This window comes from Macrobrachium rosenbergii, chromosome 3, assembly GCF_040412425.1.
Source record: "Macrobrachium rosenbergii isolate ZJJX-2024 chromosome 3, ASM4041242v1, whole genome shotgun sequence".
Lineage (NCBI taxonomy): Eukaryota > Metazoa > Arthropoda > Malacostraca > Decapoda > Palaemonidae > Macrobrachium > Macrobrachium rosenbergii.
In genome coordinates, this window is record NC_089743.1 from 42,289,314 (window position 1) to 42,310,672 (window position 21,359).

The window sequence follows — 21,359 nt, forward strand, 5'->3', positions numbered from 1 at the left end:
GTTACTATTTAATGTAATGTCCATAAATAACCATACGAAGAATAGTCTATGTATCATGTTACTATTGATCGTCTTTAATAATAATAATAATAATAATAATAATAATAATAATAATAATAATAATCCATTCGTCAGGTGGGTCGCAATTCTGCTTGGTCACTGTGCAGTGACCTTTCGAATATAGACGTGACGCGCGAGCATTACTTTGTTTATCGATTAATTTTTTCTTTGCATCTTCCTCGCCAAAGGCTTGGCTTACGCAGATATTGTCATTGTTGTGATTAGCGTCATCTTGAAGATTATTTTCATATAATTCTCGTCTCCAAGACAAGCGAGAAGGTTAACAAGAGGAAAAGCAAGCTTACAAAAAGTCTACGCGAACACATACCCAGATTTAGATCTTTTAACGCTTGTAAGCAACTTGGACGTCTTTGATCTTATACGAAGTAAAAATACCGTATATGTAGAATAGAAAAGTTCAAGAGGGAGAGAGGTATAATCGAAGCTAAACTGGAAAGAAAAAATAGAGAATGGAAAGGAAAAACTAAATGGGAAACAGGGAAGATAAACTGAAGTGATAAAGTTATAAAAATATAGACGATAGCCTACTAAGTTCACAAACGTATTGTATTACTGCAACATTTTTTCCCGTGTAAATTTCAAAGCTTTGCAATAACACTTTTCCTCTCCTTTGCATCTTCATTAAATTTGGACAAATAAAACCTGAAGCTGATACAGAGTTTGTCATTAGCAAATATTTTGTCAAAAATAATGAAATATTACGAAGGAAAGACTTTGCAAGGGAAAGTGCTTGTGATAATGAGTCTAATATTCCTTATCAGAGGTTAGAGGAGATTGTGTATTACGACTGTCATTTCAGCATGAGTATACATACATATGAATACACGTATACATTTTGTCAAGGAACTAAAGCGTTATACAGTTCTCCATACGAGAATTCTTGGGAAACAATCTGTAAGACTTTTCGTAAGTTATGTTAACATAATATAAATTTCTATACTCTCATCAGTTTGCAGTGCAGAATTTTGTACAATTTATTTGTAATGAATAATTGAATCAGCATTATTTTACAATCTGTCTACTCAGCAGTGAATAACGCATTTATGATTGTAACAGTCAGTCAAGAAAATAACTATAATTGGTTAATAATAATCCACAAAAAACTGTTAAAATATCAGAATTAACTGTAGTTCGGATACTGAATGCATACATATAACAGAGCGTTCCTTCAAAATCTCGATTGTTCGTAGACAGGCAAAAATAAGAAAGAGAAATGGAGGACTATTTAAATTAACAGGCAGATGCATAAACAAGCCAAAATAGAAATCTGGATCTAAGTCTGTTACTAAATGATAAGAGATAAATACGTCCATTTTTTTTTTTGCAGAGATAATTGTTAACTTTATAGTCAAATAATACTTAAACCCACCAAAATACTTTAAGGCTCAGGATACAAGAAAACACGTTACATTTACAAAAAAATTATAATAAATAATAATAAACATGCTACAATATCAGTTACATAAGTGAAGGGTTTTTAAACAAATACAGTTTTGGGTAAAACGAAAAACTGAGCATTAAAATCAGCTTCTGCTCAGTTGCTGATAAATCCCTCTATATCTATGATAAATAACACTTGCTTCGTTATCTTATCATGAGAGATTACTAGCTGGGCATCAGTCATTCTGTTAATCGGATTTTTATTTTTATCTGGGAGGAATTTGGTGTTAGTGAAAGAGACATAGTTTTAATGATGATAGACTCCGAGCTTACTAATTACCTATACCTAGACACGCACAGATCCATCCACACACACACACACACACACACACACACACACACACACATATATATATATATATATATATATATATATATATATATATATATATATATATATATATATATATATATATATATATATATATATATATATATATTATATAAATTTCAGAGAGGCCCCCCCTCTACAGCATAAACTAAAATTGATATGGACAAAAACAAAAGTAATTCAGAACAGGTATTTATTTAAGTTTCTCTCTGAGTATTTAATATTTTGTATGGCCTCCATCTGCCTGTACCACAGCCTGCATTCTTGAGAGGTATGATTTCAGCAAATCACAAAAACGCTGAGACTCAAACTCCATTTCCCTGAGCACTTCAGTCACCTCTCTTCGCACGTCGTCGAGGCTTGGTATACCATCACAGTTCACTGTGCACGCTTCAACACGATCCTTTAAGATACTACCAATGTTTTCACACACATTAAGGTCAGGGGAGCTACCTGGAAATTCACTTGACGAGAAGAAATCGATACCACTGTTTCGAAGCAACTCCTGTGTCTGAAGAGCCTTGAAACATGGTGCCTTATCATGCAAAAATGTGACTTCTTCAACAGATAACACATTTTCAGGATCTTTGAGGAAAGGAAATACTCCACCAGTAAGCACAGTTTTGCTGAAGTATTCGCCATTCCATGACTGTCCTTTTTCTTTGATGATCCACATTAACCGTCTGGCTGTGAAGCAGAGAAAAATTCCAAAACATTCAGGAAATTTCACAACTTGGCGATAGCGCACGTCATCGCTGATATCATCAAACTTTGCAGCCCAAATGATGTCATTTTTATGATTTGGCTTCCCGACTGTGTAAATGAAGAATTCATCTGATGTGGCAACATGGAGAAAGTCAGCTTCATCCCAGTCTTTAAGAAATGAACCACAAAACCATGCACGGTCTTCTCTCTGTTGCTGAGTGATGTTGGGCTTGCTGATAACATGAAATGGCTTGATACCAGATTTTTTCAACTCACGACATACAGCACTATAACTTCTCTTCTTTCCCCTTTTTGTTTCTAGTTCAAGCGCCAATTTACGTAAATACTTTCTCGGTCTACCCACTGCCTCGGCTATGATGTCTTTTGACTCCTGAGAAAGGACTTCAGGCCTTCCAAGATTCTCACTCTTTTCACGATGACAGTCATATAGATTTTTGTTCCAGTTTCTTTTAACAAAGGATTCATCTCTTTTAATGTATTTAGCTATCCAGGAACGTGAAATGAAGGATGCGCCAGCATCCCTGGCCTCTCTTAAGGTTATAGCCCGGATTTGGTCAATCCATCTGATTTCCTCAGAGTCGTTAGCCATGGCTGTATCTAACTCCATCACTCAGTCTGAAAATACAAGAAATGTAAAATGAAAAATAGCTTAACAGAAACTTAAAATAATGTACTTGGAGATAGGCTATAGCAGAAAACTTCATAACTTTCCATTTGTTCTATGGAAGGGGGCTCTAATTTCAAACGCTTGTATATATATATACATATATATATATATATATATATATATATATATATATATATATATATATATATATATATATATATACATATATATATATATATATATATATATATATATATATATATATATATATATATATATATATATATATATATATATATATATATATATATATATATATATATATATATATATATTATATGTATGTGTGTGTGTTTACACACACTCACATATATACTTTATATATACATATATATATATATATATATGTGTGTGTGTGTGTGTATTGTATATATAATTAAATATGGCGTACACACAAGAAAAGAAATACTATTTGCAAGCGTGAAATGAATCAGCAGTCTAATTGTATTTTGATACTGGAACAACACTTATATACAATATACCAGTTCTACAAGTATATGAAAGTGCTCTGCAACTTAACTTTCTCTTGCTAAGTAATTTCTTCTCTCTCTCTCTCTTTGAGGTCATTCAGCGCTGAAAGGGAAATCGAGAATAAAAGGGTTTGAAAGTTGTAACAGGAGGAAAACCTCGCAGTTGCACTATGAAACATTTGCAATGAGAGGTTTGAGGAAAGTAAGACGGAAGAAAGAGAATATGACCGGAGGTACAATAAAAGGAATGAAAGTGGTTGCAGCTAGGGGCTGAAGGGACCCTTCAAAGAACCTCAAGTAGTGCCTACAGTGCAACGCGTGAGATGCAGTAATAGCACTAACCCCTTACAGGGTTAGTGTAGTTTATGACCACTGAAAAGTTAAAGACAAAGAAACTTTAGTACTATCTACAGTGGGCTATATATATATATATATATATATATATATATATATATATATATATATATATATATATATATATATATATATATATATATATATATATATATTATATATATATGTGTGTATGTGTGTGTGTATATATATATATATATATATATATATATATATATATATATATATATATATATATATATATATATATATATATATATATATATATATATATATATATATATATATATATATATATATATATATATATATAAATATATATATATATATATAGTTATATTGTTATATTCTGAGGCCAGTTGGAAGAATGAAAATGGATTTTTCTTGTCACTGCCTTAAGGGCCAACACATAGCGCTCAGAACATACACAATAAATGTAATGAACAAACTGACTTACCTTGATATCACATCTAAGTAAACAGAGAAGTGGAGGTTGCCTTGTTGAAAAATAACCAGTAAATGCTTTAAACTGAATTTATTTACAAACTGAGCAATCAGGAAATTAATATGAAAGGGCTGACTGAGCAGCAGGCAAGCACATACAATGTGCAATAAAAGCTAGACAATACATAGTAAATAGCTGAATCTGAAAGGGCTAATGCCCTGAAATAGCTCGACACACTAATAACTTTACTGTGGACTGATTGAGCGATTTTTGGTGGCTAATGCAACTTGATTTGAACAGGGGAACTGTGTTTAGTGCCCGTGGACTGCTTATTCAGAAGACTCTTGCACGTGGCTGGATGGCAGTTAAATGTCTAAGGCTACTTTGGTTCACAAGGTAGGGGCAGACTGCTCGAAGAGCCAGATAACAGGATTCTGGAAGAGAATTCCAGGTTAAAATTCAACTTTCTCTCACATGAAATTACTTATGCTGTGGCGGGATTTCACAACCACACACTCACACTAACAAAAAACAACACATACACTCACCTCGTACTAGGCTAGGCCTACGAATTCCGGACGGGAACTTTTGCCAAAGCAGGAGGAGGTCACGGAGTCACCACAACCGCCGATGATGCCAACGCTCACCACCAACAACAGCAGTCCACAACCAAGAAAACCACAAACCAACAAGCACACAACCACGACCCAAAACAAGACTCAAAAAGACTCAACCACGAAGATTCAAACTCACCTCACTAGGAACGCAGCTGAAAAAAACAACCAGGCTATTACACGACACCGATCACGCAACCAAAACAGCCCAAAACCCGAAACACGCCCAAAGTACAAATACTCCAACCACAAAGCCTCCAAACACCAAATCACACAAACTGAACATAAAAAAAACAACCAAACTCCGATCAACTACTGGGAAAACCGTCCTTTTTGCACAATATCTCTGTCAAGACTCTCGCCACGATCACGATCACAGTTCCGCGCACTCCCAAAACAACGAAACACGAAACCTCACGGACCATCAAAACGTAAACAAAAGAAAACTACACTCTCTAACGATATCATTCACCAATCACGTACGCCGTTGTTCTCTCTCTCTCTCTCTCTCTCTCACACACACACACACACACAAGACGTCGTTGTTCGTTGTTTTCTCTCTCTCTCTCTCACACACACAAGACGTCGTCAAATGCAATAACCGCGTTCCTCCATAATGCACGATGGAGGAATTGATCAATTAGATTTGATTACCACATGGTAACACTGTGGTGGGAATGCTCTAATTATTATCACTGAATTAATCTAATTTAAGCTTGGGACAAGTCATGAGGGCCAAATGTGTTTGCTAGGCTGATCGAACAAAGGGGCTTTGTTTTAGGAGAATGAAAAGTTGGAAATACTGAAAATGGAGAGAAATTCACGAGAAGAAAAAGATAACTGGCAGTAGATTGCAACTTCGAGACGTACCTTATTTCATCTGTGCATGGAGCTCGCTTGCAAAAGACGAATTTCAGCTGCAGGAGTCTCGAAATCCTTGCCAGTGTGAAGGGAAAAGGAGACCGCACCGACCTGATGCTTTTGCAGCCTGTGATGGAGTGCATGTGTGCAGGCAGTTCGAAAAGTAATAGGCCTTATAGCCAAGTCTCTTAAGGGTCAGCATAGCAGCCTAATCACGGCCCTGACTGGTCTTTTTGTCCCTAAAGGCTTTCTACCCCCCAAAAAATCGTACAATGATGGGGCTAAGAGGTCGCTATGGTTCCCCCCAAATCAGGTGATGTCAGGGTAGGCCTACATAAGTTCCCCCCCCTTTAGTGGAGTCTCCTCCAGCTGCCATTAAATTTTATTTCCTAGCTAACGGACTGAACGGACGAATTTTATAAATACGTGAAAATATATGTGTGTGTGTGTGTATGTATATATATATATATATATATATATATATATATATATATATATATATATATATATATATATATATATATATATATACATATATATGCATTAAGAGAACAGAGAAAATGTATTTTTTCAAAGTGGAAATATCCTATTTCATGGGGTCTGTAGAAAAGGACCCCATAAAATCACATAAATCTCCCCGCCTGTCAAAACAAGTTGCCAACCGCAACTTCAAGAACACACAAGTACTAACGAGGCACTAAGAGAAATCGCATTTGGCCATGCCTTCAAAATCCACAAGATCTCTGAGGGGAGGGCCTGTAAACATATGGTTAGTATAAGGCGTGAGAAAACACCCCTCACCCCCTTGCCTTCAAGGGAGAGTCCAGAGAAATAACCCACTCCCACAGGCCAGGCCTAGATATTTTGGCTAATCAAATGCCATCAGTGCCAGAGACCTAAGGACGTCCTACAAGGAGCAAAATACCCAATGATCAACAGGAATTTTTTAAAACACACCTCCAAGAGTTGGAATGAAGCAAATGGAAGAGGTGCCTCAGGAAAACAGTACCTGCCCAGAATAAGTAAGCATATCTTAGTTTAACCAGAACACTGAGCTGATTAACAGCTCACCTAGGGCTGGCCCGAAGGATTAGATTTATTTTAAGTGGCTAAGAACCAACTGGTTACCTAGCAACGGGACCTACAGTTTATTGTGGGATCTGAACCACATTGTGACGAGAAATGAATTTCTATCACCAGAAATTAATTCCTCTAATTCTTCATTAGCCGGTAGGAGAGTCGAACGCTGGGCCAACAGCGTGCTAGGCGACAGCTCTACCCACCCCTCCAACGAAGAACTACCTGCCCGGATTATGACGTCATGGATGACACAAGGGGTAACAGCGAACATAAGAAGACAGAGAAAAAGGAGAGAGTCTAAGAAGAGTCGACAAGAGTGGAAGGAGAGAGTGAGAGAACTACTCCGAAGTGAGGGGAAGCAGAAAAGAAACAGAAAGACAGAAAGCAAACAAGTGTGTAGTGGCTATTGACTCTCAGAACATTAGTCCCCTTAATCAAATGCGTTAAGTCTCTCAATCCCGTATTCAAAGTCTCGAACCAGTAGAAACTATAGGGTGGAAACTGTAAGAATAAAAGTGCAAAATAAAAGAAGAAACGGGAACAATTGATCATTTTCCCTTAACCGTAAGTCTTTTGGAATTTAAATAGCTGTTTTAAAGAATCACTTGTTCCTACTTACAATAATTACCACGCCGCTACCCCGGATACATTACCTTAGATGTCATGCCCTTATAAAGAGGAAAGAAATGGGGCACGACAATATATATATATATATATATATATATATATATATATATATATATATATATATATATATATATATATATATATATATATATATATATATATATATATATATATATATATATATATATATATACATATATATATATATATATATGTATATATATATATACATATATATATGTATATATATAAAGACAAATCCACGAAGGAAAGAGAAACATTGGAGTGCTGTGAGGCCTTTCGACTTGTCGTCCTTTACTTAGCTAAGTAAAGGACAAGTCGAAAGACCTTGCAGCACTCCATGTTTCTCTTTCCTTCGTGGATTTTGTCTTTATTTACATAATCATCAAGTTTCATATTTTCGTGACTCAGTTATACGTATGTATACATACATACATATATATATATATATATATATATATATATATATATATATATACATACATATATATATATATATATATATATATATATATATATATATATATATATATATATATATATATATATATATATATATATATATAGAGCCTCGTTGGCTCAGTCGGTTACAGCAGCAGCTTCGGACTTCAGAGGTCTGTGGCGCGGTTCAAACCATAAACCGACTGATCAGAGAGGCAGACACTTTGCTATCCGTGTAGACATCCGGGATTATATATGTAATCAACGGATAGGTTTGCTTAAAAGCAAATGGATGTTACAGACTAAATACACGCACAAAACAAAGCCACTACAACACCTTCTAAAAACACAACAAACATCTCACACGTCTCGAACTCTCGCCATACCCGCAATAACTTCCCGCTGCTGGGAAGAAAGGGCGTTGGGTCGGGTATGATACATGAAACATACGTGCCGGGGTCTAAGCGATGTCAGGCAGGGCAGCCGATCGAGACCACAGGTCTACCCCAAAGCCAAATCAAAAGTCCTTCAAAAGAAGGCATCGTGCTTACCCCATGCAAAAATGGGAATAAAAGCACGTTAAAAGTAAAAGAAGAAGAAGAAGATATATATATATATATATATATATATATATATATATATATATATATATATATATATATATATATATATATATATATACACACATGAAGAACAAATGAAGAAACCCCCATCTTCTAGTAGAGAGATCCATACCCATGCATAATGGGTTGGGAATGAGGTTTAAGCTAACCCACTCGGTAGCTTAACCTCATGTGAGTAGGGCTAAGGCATACATAACCTTAGGCCTACGCGAATCATACAAATGTGCACATAGCGTCTATTATATGTAGTTAAAGTGGTTCCATAATGAGGTTATCAGCTTTTCCCGGACGGAAAGTTTCTTCTCAACTGCTGCATCAATTTCACCAAATTGTGTGTGCCCATTACATCGTTTAATGGCGGACATTGGGTCTCCTTCAAGTATTATGAAATAATAGTTTTTTCAGGTTGGCTAAATTGATGTCCTGATGAAGGCAATTTCGATAATTCTAAAACTTTTTCTCAACCATAATTCCAAAATTTGTCCAAAACTTGTCTTTTCCGATTGGAATAATGACTTGTATTTATGTTTAAATTGATTTTTCGATAAAACATTGATTAATACGGTCAAGCAGGTTTATATACTGCTTAGGCCTATATAAACTGAAATATACTGTATAACATATATATATGCACAATGCATATATATATATATATATATATATATATATATATATATATATATATATATATATATATATCTATATATATATATATAGTATATATATGTATATATATTATACATACTGTATATATACATATATATGTGTACATATATTCTACATACTGTACACAGACATATATGACTCTCTCTCTCTCTCTCTCTCTCTCTCTCTCTCTCTCTCTCTCTCGAGAGAGAGAGAGAGAGAGAGAGAGAGAGAGAGAGAGAGAGAATTGGAAAAAGGTGAGAAACCTCACGGGTCACTGACAATCAAACTTTAAGTATACATCTGTTTCAAGACAAAAACTTACAGATGTTACTAATATACTTCAAAATAATCAGAACACAAGCTAACGTTATAAAACAATTTTCGAGAGGAACTGAAGAATGGTTGACAACTATTTCCTGAATAATGAAGTCACTGAAATAATTCATTGTAAAAAAAATCAGTGATACCTCGCTCTAAAACCACAATTGTTTAAGTAAGGTCTTTGAAAAAAATCTTCTCAACTTAATCCCCAGTCGGGATCGCTTAAAAAAAATTAAAACGTGAGAAGTAATTAATTCAACTTTGCAATAACTGGCAGGTGTTTATGTCATTTACAAACAGCTACATAGTGGTTCTACACAATACACAGAATATACTCAGATGTGTACACAGAGATATACAGTAAGAACTTCTGATCATGATTATAATTGATTTTTTTTGTACCTATGGATAATTTTCTTTTCAGTGAAAATTACCCTTAAGTCTATCTGTCCACAGTATCATTGTCAAAGTGGATTTTTAAAAATAATTTGTTTCCTAAATCCAACTTCATTCCCAAAATAATATGTATGGTATGTGTACGTATGCAGTCACTTATAAATACATGCAAGAATTGTATATATATATATATATATATATATATATATATATATATATATATATATATATATATATATATATATATATATATATATATATATCTATATATATATATATATATATATATATATATATATATATATACACACACACACAATTATATATATATATGTGTGTGTGTGTGTGCATGTGTATATATATACATTTATATATACACACACATAGACAGATAGATATAATTAATATCCAAACAGCCAGTAACTGTTTCTTAGAAGACAAATATTAAATACAGAACCCATTTCACAAAAACACATTACAGATTTAACATACGCAATCTATCTATATCACCTGTTTATCCTTCTGCTGTTCACTTTTATAAGAAGATTGTCATTTTCCTTCCTTCTTGCGTCGGGATGAAACTGAGAAATACAAACAATTCCCTTTTTGAACTAATCTGTCCAATTAAAAGCAAATGGCGTCCTCATTATTCAAGGAATAGATTTTTCACAATCTTTTAATATTCTTATATCATTTTCTAATTAAACATCTTCCAAACATCTTGGCATGGTTTTCAAAAGGAGATTATTAACTGGATTCCCTTTATGGCAATGAATTTTGTAAACTAGGTAAACCCACCTTTTTTTTATTACCAATACATTTATGAAGAAGATTATTGCTATAAAGGTTCTAATAAATGCCTCACAAGATACTGCTGGCTGTTTTTTTAATCATAAATATTAATATTTTGGATGATTTCCTTTCAAGAATACCTTTGCACAAATATCTAGCTTCACAAGATGCCAAATATATGCAAACTTCTAGTCGTAATCACCTGTTTATGCTTCAATAATATGTTTTGGGTTTTATTGATATATTTGATTTGCTTTGTGTACTTAAATCAGCTACGAAAGATTAAATAATAATATTATTATTTTTTTTACTATTCAGAAGATGAACCCTATTCATATGGATCAAGCCCACAGGGGCCATTGACTTGAAATTGAAGCTCCCAAAGAACATGGTGTTCATATGAGAGAAGCAACAGAATGTAACAGGAGATAAAGCAGAAGAAACGTTATAAGAAAAGAAAAAATAAGGTAACAAAATAATAAATAGACAAAAATATAAGCAAATTACATTTTTATCTATTTATTTATTTATTTGTTACTTTATTTTTTCTTTACTAATAACTGATCTCTTCTCTCTGTATTTCCTGTTACTTTCTTTTGCTTCTTTCATACGAACTCCATGTTCTTTGGAAGCTTGAATTTCAAGTCAATGGCCCCTGTGGGCTTGATCCATATGAGTAGGGTTCATCCTCTGAATAATAATATTATTATTTTGATAATTTTCAATGACTGATTAGTGATCATAGCATGTACTAGACCTAAGATAGGGGCAAATATGATTTTAATCAGAGATTAACCATTTTCAAGAACACTGGCTCCTTATCTCATCAAAAATCCTGTCCAGAAGTCACAGGGGAAACCTGATTGATCACCCCGTCTCTGTAGCGATGAAAGAAGCGACTGTACAGTTCTTTGGAGAACAGAGACTTGGCTCCTTCCTGGCTGAACCCTCTGAAGGGAAACAGCTCCGAAGCGCATTTCCTGAGCTCTGACGACAGGAAGAACATCAGAACAGGTCCTATGATGCCCTGGGTGACGTGAGTCGAGATTCGAATGATGACTACCGAGACGTCGACTCTGACCATGTGCGTCTGCATGGCCGACACCACAGCTGGATGGACGCAGAAGACGGCCATGATTAGAGACTGGATCAGGCCAGCTCTGGCTGTGACTAGGTTGAAGTTGCGTCGGCGCTTATGGTTTCCCTGTGGGAATAAAAGTAACGTTTCTGTGACGTCTGCCTCTCTTGCTAAAACCGAAGGGCACTGGTGTTCTATGAATGTTTGGCGTAAGCTAGTCACATAGATATTAGTCCTACAACGACCAATGTTTAGATATAGAATTTAGGTTTATTGCCAAGCGCTTGGACCTATGACGAGGTCATTCACCGCTGAAAGGGAAATTAAGAGTAAAAAGGCTCTAAAGGTGCAACAGGAGGAACTATGAAACAATTGTTAGAAGTTGGTGGAAAGTAACATGGAAGAAAGAGAACATAAACAGGGGGTACAGTTAAAGGAATGGAAGGGGTTGCAGCTAGAGGCAAAAGGAACGCTGCAAATAACAATTAGCAATGCCTACAATACACAGCGTGGGGTGCGCTGAAGCACTACTCCCCTACGTTGAACGACCAATGTTAAATCGGCCAGTCATTTTTCCAGAAGCTCGACTTCGTCAGTGTATTTATTTAGACACATCTTACATTATCTAAACATTTTGAGCAGAAATAAATATTCACCTTCACAATAGTATCAGTTTAGATGCAATATACCTTCTTCTAACACAAAACTCAATAATCGTAACCTCCAGTTATGAAACAAAATACAAAAAAAGAAAGCCAAATCCAGTCTTTGGGACAAATTGGTACCATTTAAAAGAAAAGTTGGGCAATGACCTACCTTGACGTCCAGGCCGTTCTTCGGCTTTTCGTTTGAGGACACGTAGACGATGTAGGCGTAGAGCAACAGGGTCCCGGCTTCGCTGGCTACGGGAATGACGATCAGGCATAACTGTGGAATGCAAGAAAGTACCTAAGGACATGAAAATAGGCCTGTTGCGCTTAGTCCCAACAGGCAGAGCCGTGAAAATGCAATAAAATGCATGACAACATGAAAATAGGCCTATTGCACCTGGTCACAACAAGCAGAGCTGTGAAAATGCAAGAAAATACATGACAACATCAAAATAGGCCTATTGTACTTAGTCCCAACAGGCAGAGTTGTGAAATGCAAAGAAATACCTGACGATATGAAAATAGGCCTATTGCACCTAGCTCCAACAAACAGAGCTATGAAAATGCAAGAAAATATCTTACAACATGAAATTAGGCCTACTGCACCTAGCCCTAACAGAGAACTGTGAAATGCAAAGAAATACCTGACATGAAAACGGGCCTATTGCTCCTTGTTCCAACAGGAAGAGCTGTGAAATGCAAGATATTAAGCTGATCACTATAAAAGCACTATAAGGGCTTTTTGTAATGACTCTAAGGATCTTGGGTGAACTTTCTACAGAGAAATTATACTCTTTTTCGATTGGCCTGTTGTGAAATAGGAGCAGCAGTAAATGGTATGACCCTGGAAACATAGACCTATTGGACTTAGACCTATATCGCATGTCCTTTAGCTGGTAGACTAAAAGGTTTATAAAGACAAAGTTAGATATTTCAAACAGTAGTTATTTGTACAATAAGGAGGAAGCCGTTAGTAGACGTATACTGAGAGAGAGAGAGAGAGAGAGAGAGAGAGAGAGAGAGAGAGAGAGAGAGAGAGAGAGTACTTATATTGTATGTGTGTCTGAGAGAGAGAGAGAGAGTACTTATATTGTATGTATGTGTGTCTGAGAGAGAGAGAGAGAACCTCACCTTAAAGAACGGAGGCGCCTTCACAGGCGGCTCACTTCCGTAGGCGCAGTTCAGGATGAAAGGATGTTTCGTGTAGGCCTTGTAAAGAGCGCAGGTGGACGTCAAGACTGCGCACACGACGGAGGGAACTATCGCCATTATCTTCTGCACATCGTCACTCACGCCCAAGAGGACGGACGACCAGGATGTGCAAACTACGCGGTACATAGCTGAAGAAGATGATAAAAAAAAAAAAAAAAAAAAAAAAAAAAAAATGCTGCACTTTAGAGACTGTGCAATCCCTTAACAGAAAATTTGGGGAACCCACAGACCTAGCCTTGAAAGTTCACATTTATGTTAACCTGGGAAGCGCTCGTTGTTAAAGCCAATAACATAGGCAACCCTAATAACAGGAACAGTAAAAGGATGGGTAGGGGTTAAAAAGTAGAGTAGAGATTACATTTTATTCTGTAAAAACAAAAGCTTAGTAACATCACCTTAACTTTTTTGGGGGCAATTCGAAACTTAAGTGATTATAAGTGATGATGAATTAAAACTTTAAAGAGTAAACTTGCAACGAATTATTTTTAAGTATTTATTGCAGAAGAAGGTAAAATTAAAAAATACAACAAACACTCAGTTTAGTGAAGTCTTACAGAAAGTAAAGCTAAAGACGACTAAAAAGAATTTTAAAAGAGAGAAACATCATATACTTGGAAAAGAGATTAACAGTAAACGACGAGCGAAGCCAGGTCATTTGGAAAAAGGGATTAACAATACGAAAGAGAAAAGCTATAAACTACTATAAAACTGTTTACAGTTAAATAGCTTTGCACCTAACAGCTGTGTTTGTACAGTTTGTGGAGTGATCGCTTAGGTATAAGGACCCAGGAACTAGGAACTTGCACCAACTATAAATCTATTACGTGAGATTTCTTTTGCGTTTGAGCATTTAGTAAAAGTATGTGCCAACTTTGAGGCATTTCAATCTCTTGGGACTATTATTAAGTCACCATCTGCAAAGTGTAATAGATAAGCAGTATTCATTACACGGAAAAAAGGAGGTTTCGTAAGCTTGGTCTTATGGGCATAGACTCATTCGCATTTACAAAAAGAAAAAACACATAAAAGTGGTAAACTTTATATTTGTATTGTATTAAGCCAACTCTTGTGTTGGCAATAGTTACCCATTAAAAACTCAAAATTTCCCAATTAATTGATTTATTGGAGGAAGGAATCTGTAGTGGGAGGGGGCAAAATATGTAGTTTGAGTTTTTAAAGAAAAAAATAGAGAAACATTGCAGGTGGGGTTGTCCAACCCTTTAAACCAAGGTGAGAGAGATTCTTAGTGGTAGAGAGTTTAGTTGGAATAAGACAGAGATGATGTGAATAGGGCCTTAGAGAGGGGAGAGAGAGAGTTGAGGAGGATGATGGTGGTAGTTAAAGAGGGCAACTAAAAAAGATGTTTTGAGTTGGTGGCCATTGCCACTCTGAACTATTCTTCAAAGCTGAAACAAGCTTAAGAATTGTTCTATCAAATTAAATAAAGAAATAAAAAAGTAATCAGACAAAGTGCTGTCTTTAAAGATACAGTGCCTGGTCTGATATAACAATCAGGCTCTGTATCCTAGCCTTAGAAAGAAGTGTAATACATACAGCTCCCAATAGAAGACACCATTTGTACCATCTGATAATCTGACGCCCTGTTTAGAAGATCCCGTGGCACATATTGAGAACAGGCCGGGCCGTAGACAATGGAAAGACGCCCTATACAGGGACGAGCCTGAAACATACAGAGACACAATATAGCGTTGCTGAATGAAGAAACATGCAGTCGATAAATACCATAAAGCTTAAAATGCGTGACCTGGCACGTTTTAGGCGGATCGTGTCACCAAGGTGCTGGAGACTTAATTAATGGCGCCGCCGAAACACTATCCTGGCGCCGAATTGGTGACTTTACAAATACTCCCAAGACGAGGACGCGTCTGATTAAACAGCGAGAAACAATCCTGCAGACTTTACAAACTTATATTTCGAATGCCTGAAAAAAAAAAAAAGTTTTTAAAGGCATTCAGCCAAGAAAAAAAGATGTTTTGGATAATTTCGGCCTATTCTTCAAACTGAAACAAGCTTAAGAATTAAGCAAATTAAATAAAGAAATAAAAAAATAATTAGACAACATATGGATACGGAAAGTGGCATCTGGAAGACACCTACCCACGATAACTGACGCGTAGAAGTAGTGGCACATAGAGAACAGGTAGACCTTTATGAATGGTAGGCTATATGGAACCCTTTTTTCGGTATAAATAATGAATTCTACAGAACAGGACACTTCAGAAAGAGTCATTTATGGTACGTGTGGTATTTTCATTTTCAAATGTACCTTTATGAATGGTAGGCTAAATATCTTTTTCAATATCTAATTAGAACAGACACTTGGGTATTATATATGTGATTTTCATTTTCAAATAATATATATATATATATAATATCTAATAGATATATATATATATAATATATATATATATATATATATATATATATATATATATATATGTGTATATATATATACATATATATATTATATATATATATATATATATATATATATATATATATATATATATATATATATATATAAATTTATATGGAACAAACAAAAAAACTAAACACAGATGATAACCATCATAAAAGGCGTGTTAATCAATCAGTAAACTACATATATAAATTTATATGAAACAAACAAAAACTAAACACAGATGATAACCATCATAAAAGGCGTGTTAATCAATCAGTAAACTACATAAAACATTTTTAATCACACAGAAAATTATGACGTCACTCTGAGGCGTGCCCCCAGCAAACTCATAGGCCTACCTGCCACACAAGCGCCGAGTTGACGATGGTCTTCATCTTCTGCGCCCGGCGGGTAAGAACGATGGCCATACAGCTCACGAAAACGCCCGTAAACCCAACGGCTCCGATGACCCCACCCGCCCACTTCCACCAACCTGGCGACCTCTGGCATTCGATGATGGTAGCCATGGTGCTCTGACCCACCATAGTCCAGTTCTGTTCTTCTTTGGTAGAATTTGTAGGCCTAGTCGGCGGCATTTCATCCATCGTGGCTGAAGCGTCGTATATTTCCAATTCCGGCATAAGTTTTTCTTGAAGTATCCTTCCTTCTGTGAGATTTCCCGCGAGGAATCCTTCTAGGCCTATGTGGTGTTCGTATATGCTCGTAAAGTTACCTGGATACCTCATTTTCAGTTAAATTTTGTAAAAGTAAGGACGCTATGCCTGAGAGAGATTTAAAACTCCATTTTTATACGATTAGCAAGCGAATGGCACTAGTGGGTAACAGTTATTATTATTATTATTATTCAAAAGATGAACCCTATACATATGGAAAAAGTCCACAGGGGACAGTGACTTGAAATTCAGGCTTCCAAAGAATGTGGTTCATTTGAAAGTAACAAAAGGTGACAGGAAATACAGAATGAAGTGATCAGTTATTAGAAAAAAAAAGTATGAAATTAATACATAAATATATACAAATTTAAGTAAATTACAAAATACTATAATTATTCCATAGTGTGAAAGACCTCACTTCATATAATTTTCTACTGAACTTGGGAAAGAATCAGTCAAATAATAAATAATTTAGAATTGTTGTATTAAGATAATAACATTACATATAAGCAAGACTATTCTCATTCTATAAAGAGCATTTTACTAATTGTAATAAAACTCATATATAGATTACTTGGTGCTTGTATATGTGCATGAGGATTTTAAAAAGTCAACTCTCACTATTTTTAGGCATTCAGATTCCCCGGCAACCATACAAGGGTACTAATACATTCATTACAATAGTCTCTTATCTATCTTTCACTTAATGAGACTAATTTAATAAAAAAGACATAAGGTTTATCAAGTAACGAACTTTGTTAATATCCTCTCAACTTTAGTTCCTATCAGTATCTGTCTCTTCCTCTTCCTGTACATGCATGATTTCATATCTAAAAATATTCTTTTGAAAAAGCAACGTATACTATCTACACAAAGGTTCATACATGCCGTATAACATTGTCACATTATCATTAAGAAATGAGATTCACAACTTTGAGAGATTGGTGAAGACCAAAACCACTAAATTTGACGCCATGAAACGTGCTTGTTTTTTCATAGGCCTAAGAAACGACTGAACACTGAGACTAAAAATGAATTTAAAAAGCTCTTATCGAATGATTTAAAATAATCTTAAAGTAAAGTAATCCTAAGCACAACAAGAACATCGTAGTGATGTGATCATAACTATGAAGATGTACTTTCAATAAATGTTCGATGAATAAATGAAAGGAAAAACAGCAGTCTTAATTATCTGACGCAGATTCCCAGATAGGATGAGCTTCACTGACAAGGAAATGCAACCTCTTCCTCCCGATTCCAGTAAGATACTGGAACACAGATATGAAGGAAATTTCATATTCCCAGGAATGGCAGGGGGACAGAGGGTGGGGGGATGTTCTGGTGAGTGGAGATAATTTTGAGCTGGAAAATTATGGCTAATTTGGATTCCCTACTTTTATTGTCGCATTCTTTTGTGGTTGAATTACGAGAAGTAAAAGGAAAGTATAAAACAATTCAGTGGGAGAGAGAGAAATTGGATGATTCAGTGATGTCGAAATGCCTCATTAAATCAATTTTTAGTCCTGATTTCTACTTACAAAAATTGATAGCCTAACTCCAAGGGTATCTTCAGCATTCCACGTGTTAGTAATTTGACTGAGTTCGTGTCGTTTCTTCAGTTATATTTCAAATTTTCATTTTATTTTATTCTCTTTATTACAAGGGTCAGCAATAAAGAACTTCTACCAGCTGAAAAGAGAAACCAATTTTATTCTGATGTTCTTTGTATTTACTCTTTATGTATAATGCTATATGAAATCAAGTTCAGGTTAGGCTCAAATATTATACCTATGTCACATTAAAACATAATAGGAATTTTGAAAAAAAATACTTGTGGTATGTGGGCAATATTTAGGTGCATATACAATTATTTAAGGTACAGGACTCTAGCATTCTTTATTATTACAATCCCTCATTTCATTATGTATTTTTTTTAACTGACTACCAATTTCTAAATTCAGACTGAGGACGATATTTGAAAGTTCTTGGAAATCAGGAATTTTTTTGCCATCCCCACACTCCAAGGAGTGTGGGGATGGCAATAATTCATTAAACTGATTCATTCTAGCTACAACTGGAGAACTGTTATGCATGATTAAAATTTCTGTCAAATAGCCCTTTAGTGAACAGTACTTCAGTTTTTAGTTTTCTGTAAAAGAAAACTATTGAGATGGCTATTTGTCTGCCCATCCGCATTTTTTGTGTCCGCCCTCAGATCTTCAAAACTACAAAGGCTAGAGGGCTGCAAATTGGTATGTTGATTATCCACCCTCCAATCATCAAAAATACCAGATTGCAGCCCTCAAGCCTCATTAGTTTTTATTTTATTTAAGGTTAAAGCTAGCCATGATCATGTGTCTGGCATTGCTATAGGTGCCAACAACACAGGCCATCACTGGGCCGTGGCTGAAAGTTTCATGGGCCGCAGCTGAGGGCTTAATGGGCCGTGGCTGAGAGTTTCATACAGGTTTATATGCTGTACAGAAAACTCGATTGCACCAAAGAAGCTTTGGCGCATTTTTTACTTGTTAACTTGAAAAGATCCATTTGAGGATTTTAAAAACAAAGCCAGATTCACAGTGCTGAATCACATTGTTAATAATACAGTTGCTTCATATAATAACAAACATAGACCTATTACCACCACCTAGTTGAACTGGAATGGAATGGAATATAAAATTGGGGCCAAAGGCCAAGCACTGGGATCTAAGAGGTTATTCAGCGCTGAAAGGGAAATTGAGAGAAAGGTTTTAGAGGTGTAAAAGGAGGAAAGCTTCACAGTTGCACCATGAAGCAATTGTTAGGCGAGTGTGGAAAGTAAGATGGAAGAATGAAAGTAAGAAAGGGGAGATACAGTATAAGAAATGAAAGTGAGTTACAGCTATGGGCTGAAGGGACACTTCAATGAACCTTATGTAATGCATACAGTACACACGTCAGGTGTACTGATGGCGCTACCCTCCTACAGGGTTATTGAAGTGGATCCTTTTCTTAGTAATTTAGTCATATTTTCAGCCAAAGCATTGTACAATTTATGCTAATAACAAAATTGGCCCAAATTGTTAGTTTGGCTCATAGGCCAAATGTTCCCTCACATTACTAGATCAATTACAGAACTTCATGACCCTTCTCCTCTGAGAACTAACGCAAAGAAACCCCATACAGTATATCAACTTTTATTATAGCATATCTATAACCTGGATATCTTGTAGCTTTGATGCAGAGTAAAACATAGGAAAGTCTTCCATGTAGGCATCACTTTCAGCACCAGGGGCCAACTGTTTGGTAATCACAAGGTATCAAGTTAGTGTAAACTACCGCACTACTAAAATCACTACCTTGGGTGACAAGTTTGTTTGTTTATTTTATTATCATCTTTATTCAGAAGATGAACCCCATTCATTTGGAACAAGTCCAAAGAGGCCACTGACTTCAAATTCAAGCTTCCAAAGAATATGATGTTCATTTGAAAGAAATAACAGAAGGTATAAGAAATACAGAAAGATATCAGGTATTAAAAAAAAAAAATAAATTGAAAAACTAATGAATAAATAGATAAAAATGTAAGTCAATTATCATTAAAAGACAAGGAGAATTGCTTTAGGGTAGTAATGCATTGCACAACATCCTTGTGGAGACTGTTCCAGTCCAATGGTCTGAAAAAACAATCAGTAAGTTCTTTAAATGTGGATTGGTTAAGAAGTGCTGTGCATTGGAATGACCTTGAATATCATCATGTAATGCTTTCAGAATTCAGCAGCTTCATATAGTATAATTTACATGCCTTTTGAATGCTAGACAACAGACACAGGCAGCTTTTTGTTTACATTCAAATCCCATGGATTTGTTAGTTATAAATGATTTGTTTAACCAGACCTCTGAACCCTTTTAGGTTTCTTTTCGGGCTGGGAAAAAAAGGGGCGGGGGGAATACATATAGAAAAAAAATTAAAATAAAAAAAATAGAGGAAAAAAGGGGGAAAATTCTATTTTATTTATTAATTTAATTTTGTTTAAGAGAATATTATTAATTGAAAAGTTATTACCTTCAGCTAGAATATCTTTTATTGATTATTTTGTAAAGTATTTCTTTCATGCTGCCATCTGGGACAGTCAATCAAGATGTTTGATTGTTATTGGGATGTTGCATCTTTCACAAGTTATTGGATCTGTGTGCGTTGACATCAGATGACCATGTGTGTCTGGAATGCCCTATTCTGAGTCTTGTTAAAAATACTTCATTAATTCAAATCCCCTGGAAATGTGACCTGAGTGGGACTATGGAATGGAATGGAATGTAAAATTTAGGCCAAAGGCCAAGAACTGGGACCTGTAAGGTCATTCAGTGCTGAAAGGGAAATTGAGTAAAAAGGTTTTAAAGGTGTA

At 35.3% G+C, this 21,359-nt stretch overlaps 1 protein-coding gene across 1 annotated transcript in view; it reads right to left on the reverse strand.

Moving 5' to 3' along the window:
- LOC136854638 (UDP-xylose and UDP-N-acetylglucosamine transporter-like) overlaps positions 1 to 16,098 on the reverse strand; it is a 34,510-nt gene extending 18,412 nt beyond the window's left edge. The window contains exons 1-3 of the mRNA XM_067131215.1: positions 15,997 to 16,098; positions 13,798 to 14,006; positions 12,833 to 12,943 (exon numbers count right to left, since the gene is read on the reverse strand). The gene's annotated coding sequence lies outside the window, so the exon portion shown is untranslated. The remainder of the gene's footprint in view (positions 1 to 12,832; positions 12,944 to 13,797; positions 14,007 to 15,996) is intronic.
- Positions 16,099 to 21,359: the final 5,261 nt, after the last annotated feature.